This window comes from Malus sylvestris, chromosome 1 (genome assembly GCF_916048215.2).
Source record: "Malus sylvestris chromosome 1, drMalSylv7.2, whole genome shotgun sequence".
NCBI classification, from domain to species: Eukaryota; Viridiplantae; Streptophyta; class Magnoliopsida; order Rosales; family Rosaceae; genus Malus; species Malus sylvestris.
The window spans coordinates 10,040,655-10,056,161 of NC_062260.1; the positions used below are offsets into that span (position 1 = coordinate 10,040,655).

General features: G+C 37.2%; 1 pseudogene; it reads left to right on the forward strand.

Annotated features, from left to right (window-relative positions):
• Positions 1 to 13,484: 13,484 nt before the first annotated feature.
• On the forward strand, positions 13,485 to 14,423 carry LOC126608698 (uncharacterized; annotated as a pseudogene).
• Positions 14,424 to 15,507: the final 1,084 nt, after the last annotated feature.

Consider the following 15,507-nt stretch of genomic DNA (forward strand, 5'->3'; position numbering starts at 1 on the left):
TCTAGCCATACTACTCCTCCAAGGTCACTCATTTCTTCTCCAATCTCTCCTTGGTGTGGAGACTTAGAGGTTCTCAATTTTGGGAACTTGGAGAAACCTTTTCATCCATCCAAATCCATAGATTTTAGATGCAAGGAATGAAGGCCCTCTCTTTGGGTGATTAGCCTTTGCTTATGCAAAGAGGAATCTACAAAGGTATAATTTCTCAACTCACTTTGTTTTTGAGTTGAGTCTTGGTTCACCAATCTACTAGGCTTTGAATTTCATGGGTAATGTTTTGTTTTTTAGTGCATGCAAGCATGATTCCGCCTTTAATTGTTAATTGCATGCTATATGATGTTGCTCAAATGAACAAGTTTTCACAAAATCTTCCTTCAAGGATAGGATTGGATAAGATAGGGTTTGGATAATGTTTTGGATAAGGTTTCTTCACTTGAGCTGATTCTTTGGCTTCAACTTCCCTTCTTCAAGTAGGAAACCTTGTTTGAGTAGGAAACTTCAATCTTCTAGGAATCCAACTTCAACTAGGAATCCATGTTCAACTAGGATTTCATCTTCAATTAAGCACTTTCCCACTTCAATTAGGAAACTTTGCATCTTCAAGTCTTCAACTTTGAAACACATTCCTAGCTCTTCAATCCTTCAAATTCGTCCATTCATTGTGCTCCACATGCATGAGCTCCATTCTAGCTCAATTTTGCTCCAAAATGCTCCAAATTGCATCTTTTTGCTTACTTTGTCCTTAAAACCTGAAAACACATGAAAATAGCTTAAAAGACTAACTTAACTAAGAAAACACAATATAAATGCATAAGAACTGGCTAACTAAGGCGCATAAATATGCTCCTATCACTCATGAATGTTTATGTTGATTGACATGAGTGATGCCCATGAATGTTGTCATGAGTGATTCTCATGAATGTTTAACATGAGTGATGCTCATGAATGTTTATGTATGATGCTCATGAATGTTTATGTATGATTGTCATGAGTGATGCTCATGAATGTTTTTGTATGAATGACATGAGTAATGCTCATGTATAATTTGGAGTACTGGGCGTACTTTTGATCACTTGGTTGGTGGCATGAAGGAGAGTACAGGTTGTACATTTCATCTCCTGGTTGGTGGTAATAGCGGCGGGTTGCCGAATAATTATGGAGTACTGGGCGTACTTTTGATCACCCGGTTGGTGGTAATAGCAACGGGTTGCCGAATAATTATGGAATACTGGGCGTACTTTTGATGACCTGGTTGGTGCTATTTTGGGCTTATGGGCCTTCGCTTTCCACAACATGTCAGCCCATTTATTTTGGGCTAGGCCGTTTTTTTTTTTTTTAGTATTATTACCCTCTAATGGGGTTTATACAGATGTCTGCAAAAGATAAGAAAAGTAAATTACATCACTTTAAAGTAAGGAACCCTTATCTTCCTCCTAGGTATTCCCGTAACTTTTTCAAAAAATAGGAACATGCATGATGAAAGTGTGGGCATCTTCTTTGGCTTTAGTAAGATCTCTTTTTTTTTTCTTTTTCTTTCACGTTGTCCGAAATAGTCTCTTTTCACTGTGCCTCTCTGTCTCTGCTTTTGCTTTTTCTTTTCACTTTCCTCTATTTCTGTCTCTAAGCTGTCATGCATGTGCACTATGTACTAAAGTAGGTATTGGAACAGAACACCGACATCCATGGGAACGCCGGACCGAGACGCTGTTATCGCCGAGCTATAATCCATGGCTTCTTTCTCACTGCCCCTGCATTCCGCACCAATTCCTAGTCGACCCAGAACTTCAATCTCTATTCCCAGATGGTTTCTTGTTTCTTTTTTTTTTTTTTTTTTGGGTTTCCGACTCAATCAAGCCTCAAATGTGGGGTTCCTCTAAACAGTTTTCACGGTAATATATCTTTTTTTGCAACAGATTCAATGCAGCTACAGACTAAAAATGGGAAAGAAGAAAAGGATTTAACCTCGAAACCGCGATAGAATTTTCCCTTGCTGAAGAGCTAAAAATCAACCTTCTGTTTCGACGGTTTATCCAGAAATGTGCAGAATGACACAGACGAAGCGCCTTTCGATTCCATGTGCGCAATCTGATGATGTTGTTGGAAGTGGAAGTGCAAAGCGCAGAGAACTGGCATGTTAGAGACAAAACCACATTTGTTTTCAATATTGCCTCTTTCGATATTGGGCTCATGCTCTCTAAACACTTGTACTGCCTGACCCCCTTGAAAGAACTGCCCGTGAATCTCTAACATTTGCCACCCATAATTGTTGACCATTTAACAATATTGCAGTTACAGCAGTAGACCCTCAATGCCTCAAGTCAGAACTGTGAGAGAGAATTGCTTAGTCTGTCCTCTCATAGGCTTTTGAGATAGATCTGTTAAGATTAACCCAAAACTCTTCCTAGAATAGTTACATGAGAAGTGTAAGATTGGATCATTCCACTTAAATACGGTCTCCAGAGTTTCAAAAAGCTCTGTGAAGGATGAGTGAAACTCGGGTAGAATAGAGTCGTGACTCGACTTGAGGAGGTAGGAAATGACTCGTTTTAGCTTGTTGAGCTTGGGTTCTGATGGGTCGAGGTAGGAGAGGATAGGTGGTCGCCAGTGAGCTCTAGGGAGGGCTTGTAAGTCCTTTCACTGGTCAACGAATCCGAGTCAAAACCAGTCAACGGTTCACATTTCTTAACAACCACGGTGTTATCTTCCACCCCTAAGGATGTGCTTCTGGGTAGATCGATGTGTTTCTGGGTAGATCGATGCAGCCCATGGTTCCCAGAGTTGCGATAAAGAAGGAAGGCTTCCTCGTGGGATTGTTTCTGAAGCTCCGGAGAGGCAAAACAGAGGATCCTGTGAGATTCTGGAGACCATCCATCTCTGATAAGAGGGATAAAAAGATAGATCTCCTTTCAAGCAAGGAGAAGAGAGAGAGCTCTAGTGTGGTCCGTCAAGGAGGCGAGGAAGTCAATGAGGGCTTGAGGATCTAAGGCAGTGAGAGGCCGAAGAGGGAGGAAGAGACTTTGAAGACGGCGAGGTCGAGGACCTGAGCACCTGTTAATCTGGTCTCAGCTTCCGACAGAGTGAGGCCGACGGCTTTCAGGTGGCTCTTGTCGAGGACTGTTAAAACTCTGTCAGACATTTTCAGTTTAGAGAGAGAGTAGCTAAAAGTAGAAGATAAACAGAGACCCGCTAATTAAAGGAACCTTGAGGTCTGTATTGCAATGGAAGTAGAGAGAAAAAGATGCAGACTTGCAGGGATTAGGGGGGAGAGAGAGAATAAACTGTGGTTGAGTTTCAGAGTTTTCATTTCTGCATTTTTGAGATATGGGTTTTTGCAGTTACTTTGGTTCTGGGTTTATGTGATTTTGCAGATTCACGACGGAGGTGAATAAATGAAAGAGAACCGACACAGCTTTTCGTGTTGTTTCCCACAGACGGCGCCAAATGTTGATGCACAAAACCGAAGGTCTTGGAACAACGTAAATCCGACCGTGAATCTGCAAGTAATGTAAATAACACAAGATGTATCATGGTTCACACCAAGGTTTGGGCTACGTCCACACTGATTATGTATTTATCTGTAAGAGCTTGAGTGTGAGGGTGAGAGCATGAGAGCTTAGAGCTTAGGGGATGTGAGAGGGCTTAGGGTTTGGAAGGGTGAGGAGGCCCTTTTATAGAATAAGGGCTCCTCCCCTAATTACATATTTGCCCCTTCCCTTATTACATAATTACATTTAAGTCCCCCGAATATTTATACGAGGTCTAAATACGAGGCCCTAAATATGGTATAAACAAAGGTATTAACTATTTATAGAATAATATTTTAGGTATTAATTATTTATAAAATAAATATTAAAGTATTAATTAATTTTAGAATAAATATTTAAGGTATTAAATCGTTTGTGAATGTTTGTTTGTAATTATGAAGTTTATGTAAAGAATGGCCGATTCTGGAGAAGGTTCTGGCAAAAAGAAAGTTGTTGTGTGATTAGAGAGGTATAGACGGAAGCCAGTGCCGTACTTTGAAGGCAAAAATTTGGCTGAGGCGCACGCCGAAGTTAAGTATGACATTGGGAATTTGGTGTAGAGGGATTGTTCTGCCAAGTTTGAGTCTTGGAAATGGTTCCTGAGGAGTTGAAGAAGTCCATGCTGGGAGAGTTATCGGTAAGTTTGTGGTAAATAATGAACAATTATTTTTGTTAAAACGTAATATTTTTTAAATTACTAATTTATTGTTATTGCCATTAATGTAGGTTCATTGGGATGTTGATGAAACCGATGAGAAGAAACGAATTTATGTGGATGGGCTTTTCAAGCAAAGTTTCCGGTAGTGGAAGTTTGAACAAGTGAAGGAGGATTGAAGTTGATGAGAGTTTTTTTTTATTATTTTTTTTAAATAAGATTTTGTGGACTTTATATTTAATTTAATGAATAAATCTATGTTATGTGGATGAGTATTAATATTTGCATTAATTATAATTTCTATTTAGGATAGTAAATTAGTTTTGTTAATTAATTTAATGTTTAATTAGGCTTGAGTTTTTGATTTATAATAAAATAAAATTTTACAACACATACAAATAAAAAAGAAAAACATAAAAAAAAAAAAATATATATATATATATATATGCATTGCGAGACGAATGTTTCTTTTTCGTCATGTAAAGATATCTTACACGACAAATTACATGTTTCGTCGCGCAAAATCGTTCGTCCTTTTTAATCTAGATTCAACCATGTGCAGAGGCAAATTGCAAAAAATTGCAAATTGTGCCTCTGCATTCATACCTTCTATTTTGCTCAATCCGGCATACATCATTTCCATTTTCTCTCAATTTCATCATCTAATACTCCCTCCATCTTCTTCTCTAGGTTGATCGAGCTATCTCGGTGTGTCTGGTAAGCGTTTTTTGTCGTTACGGTAAAAGTATTAATGTAAATTCATACTAACGCCATTAATTTCGTTGTCTATAGGGATATTGTGTGTGATTAGCAATTGGTGGAGAACGATTGAGAAGGTATTTTCTTCGTTTTATTTTTTAAACATATAAAATTAATTAAATTATGTTGAACTTAGTTTGTTATGTTTATATTGTGTTATGAAATTATATTTATATTATGTTGTTAAATTTGTACGTGACGTAAAAATATGTGTTGTGATGTAAGGAGTTAATTGAAATTAACTTTGTACTTGTTTTTTATTTTTAGTAAACCTTAGTTTCCCGTTCAAGGATTAGTTGGTTTTCGTGCATGGATGCGAAAGCATGACTGCGGTCCAATTAATTCTTGAATTGTCCCATTATTTGGACAGTTTGGGAATGCACAGTTATGACGTGTAGTTTATGGTTGAAGGATTAGGTTTCGATTGTGGAGATTTCGGTGTCATCTCTATAAGTTCTTTGGGTCGTACACCTGAAGAATTGTATTGAGATGCTCCCGAAATTCATCCACGTCGAAATCTAATCTGATGCAGCCATAAATTACGTGACATGACTATGCATTCCCGAATGGGATAGGGCCCTTACCAGAGGCATAAGGTGACATTATCATTTTGTATGAAGTTGTTGTGATTGTTGTGATTGTTGTATTGTTATTGTGGTTCCAGGAATTATGGACAGGACGTGGATATAGAACTCGAATAGATGTTCGGATGAATACTTGGATGGAATCGAGGATTTTATTGACTTTGCACGTACACACAACCCAGGTGCAACTAGAATCTGGTGTCCTTGTACGAGGTGTAACAATACGTTAAGGGAGACAATTGAAAATGTTCGATTTCATTTAGTAAGGAATGGAATGATTGAGACACATAATACTTGGAACCATCATGGGGAACAATTAGACAATGTTTCGTCTTCAAACGCCACAAGAGTGGATAATGTTGAACCTATTGTGGATCCTAATGAACAAGTCATGGATATTATAAATGATGCTTTTCCATTTGCATCGACAAACACCAATTAGGAAGGGGAAGATGATGGGCCTACACCAATGGATAGTGTGGAGTTCGAACAATATGAAAAACTATTAAAAAATGTCAACCAATATACCTGGGGTGTGAAAGCTTTTCCGTTTTCACGACCATTATGAACTAATGCACGAAAAAATAAAGTTTAGTATGACGAACCAGTGTTTCAATTACTTTTTGGGGGTTTTCAAGAGAATGCTTCCGAAGGACAATTGTTTGCCGAAAGACCATAGACACGCGCAAAAGGTGTTGAATGGTCTTGGATTGGGTTATGAAAAAATTCACGCTTGTAAAAACAATTGTATTTTATTCTACAAAGAGTATAAAACATTGGATAAATGCCCTGTATGCAATGAGTCGAGGTTCAAAATGACATCTCAAAATAGAACGACTAAGATCCCACAAAAAGTCATGCGTTATCTGCCCCTAAAACCTAGGTTGCAGTGATTGTATATGTCGATGCATACTGCCACAGACATGAGATGGCATAAGGAAAAATGGGTAGACGACGATGTGATGCGGCATCCTGTAGATGGGGAGGCATGGAAAGAGTTCGATCGAACGTTCCATGAGTTTGCTGATGATTCTCGTAACGTTAGATTGGGACTTGTCACTGACAGATTTAATCCATTTGGGGTTTTAAACCAACACCACAGTACTTGGCCGATTGTCGTATTTCGGTATAATTTTCCGCCATGGAAATGTATGAAAAAAGAATACATGATGATGACTCTCTTGATAACTGAGGATCCTGGTAGGTCAATCGATGTATACTTACGATTGTTGGTGGATGAGTTAAAAGATTTATGAACACACAGGGTGCGCACATACGATAAACGTACTGGCAAGATGTTCACTTTGCGGGTTGCAGTGATGTGGACTATGAACGTTTTCTCCACATATGAAAAAATTTCAGGGTAGAGCACTAAGGGTTAGATGGCATGCCCTGTATGCAAAGAAGACATAATATCTAGTTGGCACGCCAAAAAAGTTTGTTACCTTGGTTATCGAAGATGGTTACCTTAGGACCACGAGTGGCGAGAGAAGGATAAAGAGTTTGACGGGGAGAAAGAGCATCGCTTCAGACCCAGAGAATGGTTTGGTGCTCAGATTTTGGAACAGCTTTACCATTTGGATTTTGCTCATTTCGGGACCAATGTCAGTAGGACAAGACCTTCTACACATATGAATTGGACCCACAAGTCTATGTTTTTTAAGCTCCCATATTGGTCTAAACTAAAATTGAGACACAACCTCGATGTTATGCATGTTGAGAAAAATTTATTTCACACATTGGTCGGCACAATTCTAGATATTAAGGGCAAGACAAAGGACACAATCAAAGCTCGTCTTGATTTGGAATGAATGAGAATACGAAGGGGTTTATGGATGAATAGGGACAATGATAAAACCATAAGGGATCTTGCATTTTTTTCAAGGAAACTGAATGACAAGAAAGAATTTTTAAAGTTTTTATCGTCTGTAAAGTTTCCTAATGGGTATGCTTCAAATATCGCGTGTTGCGTGAACATTGACGGGGGTAAATTAGCTGGCCTAAAGATTCATGACTGCCATGTGGTTCTGGAACGCCTACTTCCTGTGGGTATTTGACATCTCTTGCCAGCTGATGTAGTGAAACCAATCATGTTGTTGTCCAGTTTTTTTTTGCACTTGACGTCAAGAACGTTACGAAAAATGGACGTTAATCAGTTGCGCCATGACATTGGGCAAGTTCTATGCAAGTTTGAGATATTTCCTCTAGCTTTCTTCACAAGTATGATACACATGATGGTTCACTTACTAGAGGAAGCATTGCTTGCTGGACCAGTCAACTTTCGATGGATGTATCCAATAGAAAGATATATATTCCTCGTCTTTTTTATTAATCAATATTAAATATATTACGATTAGTAATATGTGTATCGTATCGTTTTCTTTTGGCAGGCTTCTCGGAGACTTGAAGAAAAGTGTATGAAACAAAGCGAAGCCCGAATGATCCATTATACAAGCTTGGGTGGCATATAAAGCGCTTACATTTTGTGCAATGTATTTGAAGGATGTTGAGACAACTTTCAATCGTCCTCCTCACAATAATGATGGGGGTGTGAGAAAGGAGAAACTTTCAGTTTTTGCCCAAATCGCTCGACCATTAAGAGATTCGATTTCTGGCGAGTCGTTTTCCAAGAAGGACATGGAGGTAGCACATTGGTTCGTACTCAACAATTGTGACGAGACACTATCATACCTAGATGAGCATGAAACTATGATGAAGCAGGCACATCCTTCACATTTGTATGCCAAGAAACAACGGGAATTGTTTTTGCAATGGTTTCTCGAATATGTAAGTTTGAAGTGTTTTGTATTGGACATATATATTGTACCAATTAAGTTGCTCGAACTAACAAATTTAAGTGTTTGTCTAATATTAGGTGAATCAACTAAAAGCATCGAATTCCCCCGCATACATGAAAAGTTATATAACTTGGCGTTCAGACCAATTCGCGTTGAATTGTACTAAGGTTGCCATGTCAACGGTGTCAAGTTCTTAGCAGGTGCGTGAGATGACAAGTTTTGTAGGCAAAACATCAATGTTCATGTCCTCTGGGGAGGCAAAAGTACTGACATTGAATTCTATGGTAAACTAACAAGTGTCGTGCAATTGCTTTACAAAGACCGATGCCAAGTGATCCTATTTAAGTGTCGATGGTTTGATACAAACCCAAATAGGCATGGAAGTGTGAAAGGAGATCATGGATTACTATCAGTGAACATAACCAAAACTTGGTACGATGATGACCCTTACATCTTAGCAACCATGGCAAAATAAATTGTGTATCTAGATGACCCTAAAGCCGGGAGGGGTTAGAAAGTTGTTCAGACGATGGATCATAAGAACGTGTATGCTATACCAAAACAAGACCGTACTGACGACGACATCAACAATGATGTTGACCAACATCTTGAATCTTTGATGGAAAGTGGTGCGGAAACACTCTGAGATACTAATCTTATCCAAGAACCATTTCAGATAGAAGGAGTATCTTCAATTGAAATACCGATTCAGTTGATCACAATTGACCTTGATAATATTCCACGATACGATGGTCTAGTGTGCACAAACAACGATGGTGACGTACCTATCGTTGATGAGGAATGGGACATTGAAAATGATGATAGCGACGAAAGTGAAAGTTATTATAGTTCGGATGAAGATTAAGGCAATTTATTTGTAACTTTTTTTTGTAAAACACATGAAATGGTTAATGCATTATATAGAGTTATGGAAAAAATGGTATGAATGATTCCCATTTTAAATGTGAATTACTTTGTAAATAAATTTGGTATGTTTGTATTTGATAATAAATTGTAAACAAAATACAAAAATTTTAAAAACCATTTTAAAACATAATTGCATGACACATAACAATTTTGGTCACGCAAGCTAGGCCTGGCAATTCTTAACACGACAAACAAAATATTAATTTAATAATTTTATAACCCTGAAAAAATACTATAATAATTATAATATATATATATATATATATATATATATTAAATTAAATTTAAAGAATTGGTGACCATTGGATTGGCTTAAATATACATTCCATTCAACTTCTTAAGTGTTATACGTACAAAATAAATAAATTTAAATCTACTAAATATATATATATATACACACACACATACATACCATTGAACTTGATAGGATACGCATTCTATGAAACTACTAATTTCAACGGTCCAACCGTCAAACTTGTTAATAAACATTCAGAGATCAAGTAACAGGACAAAACTTTTCGACGGTTATAAATGAAAAATCACGATTTAACAGTTATTTTAACTCCCATTTTGATGATTTTTTTACAGCTACACTCCTTGACCCTATATGAATACAATGAATGAATTCAATCTTCAATTTAAACTATTTACACTAGTGGATACCACAAAATCTTATGTTATACTTAATGAAAGTATAAATAAACTCTAAGTGTTAGTGAATCTATCTTTTTGATGGGATACACATTCTATGAAACTAATTTCAATGATCCAACCGTCAAACTTATTTGTATATGGTTCGAGATCGCATATGTCAAAAATCGCAAAAAAAAAAAACATTCAAAGATCAAGTAATGAGACAAAACTTATCGACGGTTATAAACAAAAAATCACGATTTAACGGTTATTTTAAATTTACGCGGGAATATTGCGCGACGAATACATATATTTTGTCACACAAAGTGCATTTGTGCAACGAAATATATGTATTCGTCGCGCAAGTGTCTGAAATTTCAATTAAGGTGTTTTTTTTCATGGAAATTTTAAGAAACTTGCACGACGATTTTTTAGCCTTGCAAGACAAAGGCTCTGTCACGTAAGATTCTATATTTAAACCCCGTCTGTCCCTCACTTCCCTCTTCTTCCTTTTTCCCTGCACAATACCCTCTCTCTCATTCCTCTGTATCTCTCCCTGTCTCTTCGTCCCTCTCTGCAACCGTCGTAACTTTGTCTCCAAGAGGTAATTTCCTCTTCAATTTTTATTTTCAATTTTCTTTATTTACAAATTGGGGGTTAGAATTAGGGTTTTGTTGGTTTTTTTTTATTTTTCAAATTAGGGGTTAAAATTAAGGCAATCAGGTTAGATTTAGGGTTCGTAAATTGCGGGTTACATTTAGGTTCTTAAATTAGAGTTTTTAGGGTTCTTAATTGGGGTTAGATTTAGGTCTAAAATTAGGGGAACGATTTTGGGCAATGAGGTTAGATTAGGTTTTGTTAAATTGGGGGTTAGATTTAGGGTGCTTCACTGGGGGTTAGATTAGGGTTCTTAAATTAAGGGTTTTATAATTTCAAGTAAAGGGTTAGAATTAGGGCCTTGTCTCGCTCTTGATTGAGTTTTTCTTATTACCATGCAAAGTGCTTCAGTGTGTTGAGAAATAACGGAACAAAATCAACTTACTACTATCTTTAGCTTTGTTCCTAGGTTTTCCGAGTGGGGTTTTTGCTACTTTTGCTGTTGGATTTTGGAATTTTTCTTATTAAATTATTGCACATTTGTAAATGATTGTAAAGAAGATGAGCTTTGAGAAGCCAATGTTCTTTCCTGCAAATACGATTAGTTTCAATAAAGTATTTATCTTGCAGTATTGCTAATTTGGGAGTTTTGCATTTTTTTTTGGATTTCCTTGATGTTGAAGTTTATTTGGAATTGAAAATTTTATGCGGTTAAAAAATTAAGTGGCATTCAAAACGATCTATCTAAGATGGGATCCTTGACCTTTGTTGATTTGTGGAATTTTTTGAATCATCAAGTTGTTTTTTCAAAGGTTCAACCATCTCCTTTCTTTTTCTCAATGTAATTAAAGGGTTGCCGGTTTAGGTTGTGCTTCAATCTTGGTTCCCATGTATGCTTTCTTGGCTGAATTTTGATATATTTGAGAAACAAGGGGAGATAGAGTCAAATGGTATTTCTTGTTTTTCTCTTTTGATGTATGCATTGTACGTGCTTTACAGAAACCTCTGCGTAGGTTTGGATGACTGTAAAGTTGAATTTCCGACGTGTAATTTTGTATCCTAAATAATTTTGTTAAGTGTTCACATTGCACTTGGGGCATACTTATAATATAAATACATGATCACCATCCTTACATGCTAATTAAGTATATTCTAAGAACTAAATGGATGCCTTAATGACTTCTCCTAAGCTGCTCTTCTCCCTTACTGTTCTTACTTTTGCTGTCCATTTCTCCTCCATCTTGCTCTTCTGTTGAAGACAATCATGGCATTGATTTGTTGATATGTCTATTTATATCCAATAGTCATATGATTTCTATATGTAATGTGGATGTTTAAAGAGACTGAGAATCACTTTATATGGTCCTTTTTTCTCATTACTACTTGTGAAACTATTAAGTAATTATGTTGCTTAGTACATACACACACATAACTTGCATACATGCACACACACAACTTGCATACATGAACACACACACACACACACACCTAAAATCAGCATATATACATGGACACACACACGGATAGTACATACACACACCCACACACACATAGCACGTACATACAGATGGACGCATACACTCATAGGCTATGATTTTGCCTCCAACTACTCCTTTATGCTAGTTTCTTCTTATAAGTTATAATTGCTGAGTCTATATCCTATCTGAATTGATTAGTTTGTGTATAGTATATCAATTTTAAGTTTTGTTTCTACCAAACTTGAATTGGGTTTAGAATTAGGGTTTTTAAATTAGGGTTTTCAAAATTTGTTTTAAATTTAAGTTGAAATTATTAGCATGTGTATGGTAAGTTAAATCTTTATGTACGAAACAAATTGATTTCCAATTTTGAAGATGTCTAACCTCATTAGAACCCCAAGGCCAGTGACTTCTACACCTAGTCCGATAGCTACACCTAGTCCAACGACTACACCTACTATTGCCGCCACTACTCCTGCAGAGATAGACCATAGGCCGGCCAATTCGGTTGACCCAGTTGGTCCTCCAGTCCCACAGACGCATGCATCATCGACTTCTTCGGTGGCGTTACCTGTTAGCGCCCGACGTACTCACCGGCACCCCCGCACTACGGACCAGATGTTGCCATCGGGATCCACAACCGATGCCTCGGGTACACGACCAGGTATACAATCCTAATTCACTCCCTCATTCCCATGTTAACTGAGTTTCATTATTTTAGATTCAATTTTTTATGTCATGTAAGGATTAAAAAGTTGTCATCGTTCCGAACCTTTTATTAAACTGTTGTGATCATTGTGTTGGATACGTATATTATTTTCAGGGTTTTGGGAAATGTTTTAATTATAGGGGAGGTTATGCCAAAATTTTAGCAGGATTTGTTATTAGTTTTAGGTTAATGATTTTTGTTTCATCTCTTTGTAGTGAAGAAAAACACCAGGGACCTTGTCGGCAATTGAAGACGGCGAAAGTCACCTGGGTGACCAATGGTCATATCCCAATCGAATACGGTGAGCGACATCGGGCAGCACCAACGGCGGAGCAGCATACTGCATTGGCCCATGACGTTGGGCATGTTCTACGGACCTTTTGCCCTATGTTGTGGAAGTCTTGGAAGGCGATGCCGGAGGGGACAAAGAACAGGATGCGCAATCAATTGTCCATAAGTAGCGTCACTTTTTTAATGCTTTTCATGTAAAATTTATATATTTATATTTATTACTGTCTTTTATTACTAATACTTTCAAAATATTTGTTACATTACAGACAAACTACAATTTGGAGGACATGGACGGGGACATGTTCGCGTACCTCAATCGGCTCTTCTCCGAATGCTACAAGCAGTGGAAGAGTGACCTGTACCAATGTTTACAGCAATTTGATGATCTGCAGGTCGCTCTCAAGGAGGGTTGTCCGAAGGAGTTGGAGGACCGACAAGATAGTTGGGTTTGGCTTTGTGGTCATTTTCAAGAGCCGACCTATATGATGCGTTTTAATTACGACTTCTTTCATTTTGCTTTTTTAAATTTTTACTAATGTTTATTATTATTTTTTTAATTTTCTTTAAGTATTACAACTAATACGTTTATTTTTTGTATAACAGAAGAAGGTGAACATGAACAAGATCAATCGGGAGATGAAGACTCTTCTCCACCATTCGGGTTTGAGGCCTTTCTCCCATAGGATGGAGATGCGACGGAAGGTATATATTACAATTTCATTTCCAATTTTAAAATGTCGCTAATAATTTTTTTTTTCGTACTAACATTTTCCTTATCTTTTTCGATTTTAGGAGGGTTCAAAATTTCTGGAGATCTACGTCTTTGCTAACATTTATGTTTGGCCTGGGAATGAGTTGACCAAGTCCCTTCATGTAAGTACTTTCTTATGCATTAAACATTTATACTAATAATTTCAAATTGTTTTCTATTAATAATCCTTTTTTTTTTCCCCAAACGACTTTGGTGGAGAATAGTCAGTTGGTGCTTCAGAAGTCCACCTCCCAGCTTCCTTTGGACACGTCCATCGAGTCTGTGGATCCTCCTGACGATGCAAGGTTTCACATCGTCATAGTGACGTTGGACTAAACTTTCGATCGAAGGCCAGGGACATATTGTCAGGGGATGGGAAATGCTAGGCGGCGGGAAAGTGCAGCCTCGTCATCCTCACAACCAAAGAGCCAGGTTATGACTTTGACACAAGAAATCGTTGGCCTGAGGAGTGAGCTGGCATCATACAAGTCTCAAATGCCAATGCTTGTACAAGCCCTCAATTCCTCTGGAATAAATCTCCCCGGTTTTTCTACACCATCACCCTCACATCCCTTCCACACCGAGCAAGCACAGCAATCAGGCCCGTCGACCTCCGACCCTGTCCCTAACCAGCAACAAGATTATCAAGCACCTTCGAACAACATGCCTATAGATTTTGCCCTTTCTTTTCATAGTTTTGTTCCTGCTTTCTTTTAAAACTTTATATTTGTACATAAATTGTTATTTATATTATAAATATTTTTTTTATTCATTAATTTGCTTTTTTTTTTTGTCATTAGTATGAAATCTTTTTTTTCCTTTTTTTTCTACTTATTTATTTTTATTAAAAATTACACTTGCACGAAGATGACCGGTCGTCGTGCAAAATTAAGTGCGTCTTATTTCTTCGTCGTGCATTACCACGTGCCTCTTGCATCTTTTATCGCGCGAAACTTTTCGAGACAAACTAGTCACAAAACGCCCTTGTACCCGTTTATATCTTACGACGAAAACCTTTGTCCGTATAACTTTAGCGCGACGACTAATAAAGCGTCGCGCAATTGTTTAGAGGCGTGACGAATTTGAAAATGTTCATCGTGCAATGTCTTTTTTCACGACCTTTGCTCGACAAAATCTGCGCGACGATTTTCTGGTCGCCATAGTTTTTGTGCGACCAAAGAATGCTTTGCGCAACAAAATATCCCTCGTCGCGCAAACTGTTTATTTTAGTAGTGATACTCCCATGATTGAAAAATAAACTCTCTTTAGCGCAGCGTTAAGAGCGTGTTGATAATGTGTTGTAGGCATAATTTACTAAATAATTATGGAGGCCAGAGAGAGAAGGAAGGTGCGGCAATAGTAGAGGGAAAGAGAGAGATGTGTAATTGTGGGGTGTGTTCTATTCCACCCCATTGTGTCTTTATTTATAGTAGTAGGGAACGTTAATTCCTTACCCTTTTAGAATTACAGGTAATCAACTCCTAATAGGAATATAAGAGATATTCCAAGATATACTAAGATTTACACAATCACATTTCTAATCTAATAGGACTGCAACAATTTTAGCAATTTTTATAAGGGTTTGGTATGTTTCTATTAAAAGATCTAAGTTTATGGTACTCTGCACATTTTAGTTAGCCTTGTGAGTCTTTTTTTCTTTATGGATAAGAGAACTAAAGGCTATTGTATTTAAGTCTATAGCCACAAACGTTATGGATTAGTCACTGCATTATAATTTAACAGTATTTCTCAATTTGTAAATAAAATTGCAATAACTAAACCATAACGTATTCTGTTTTAA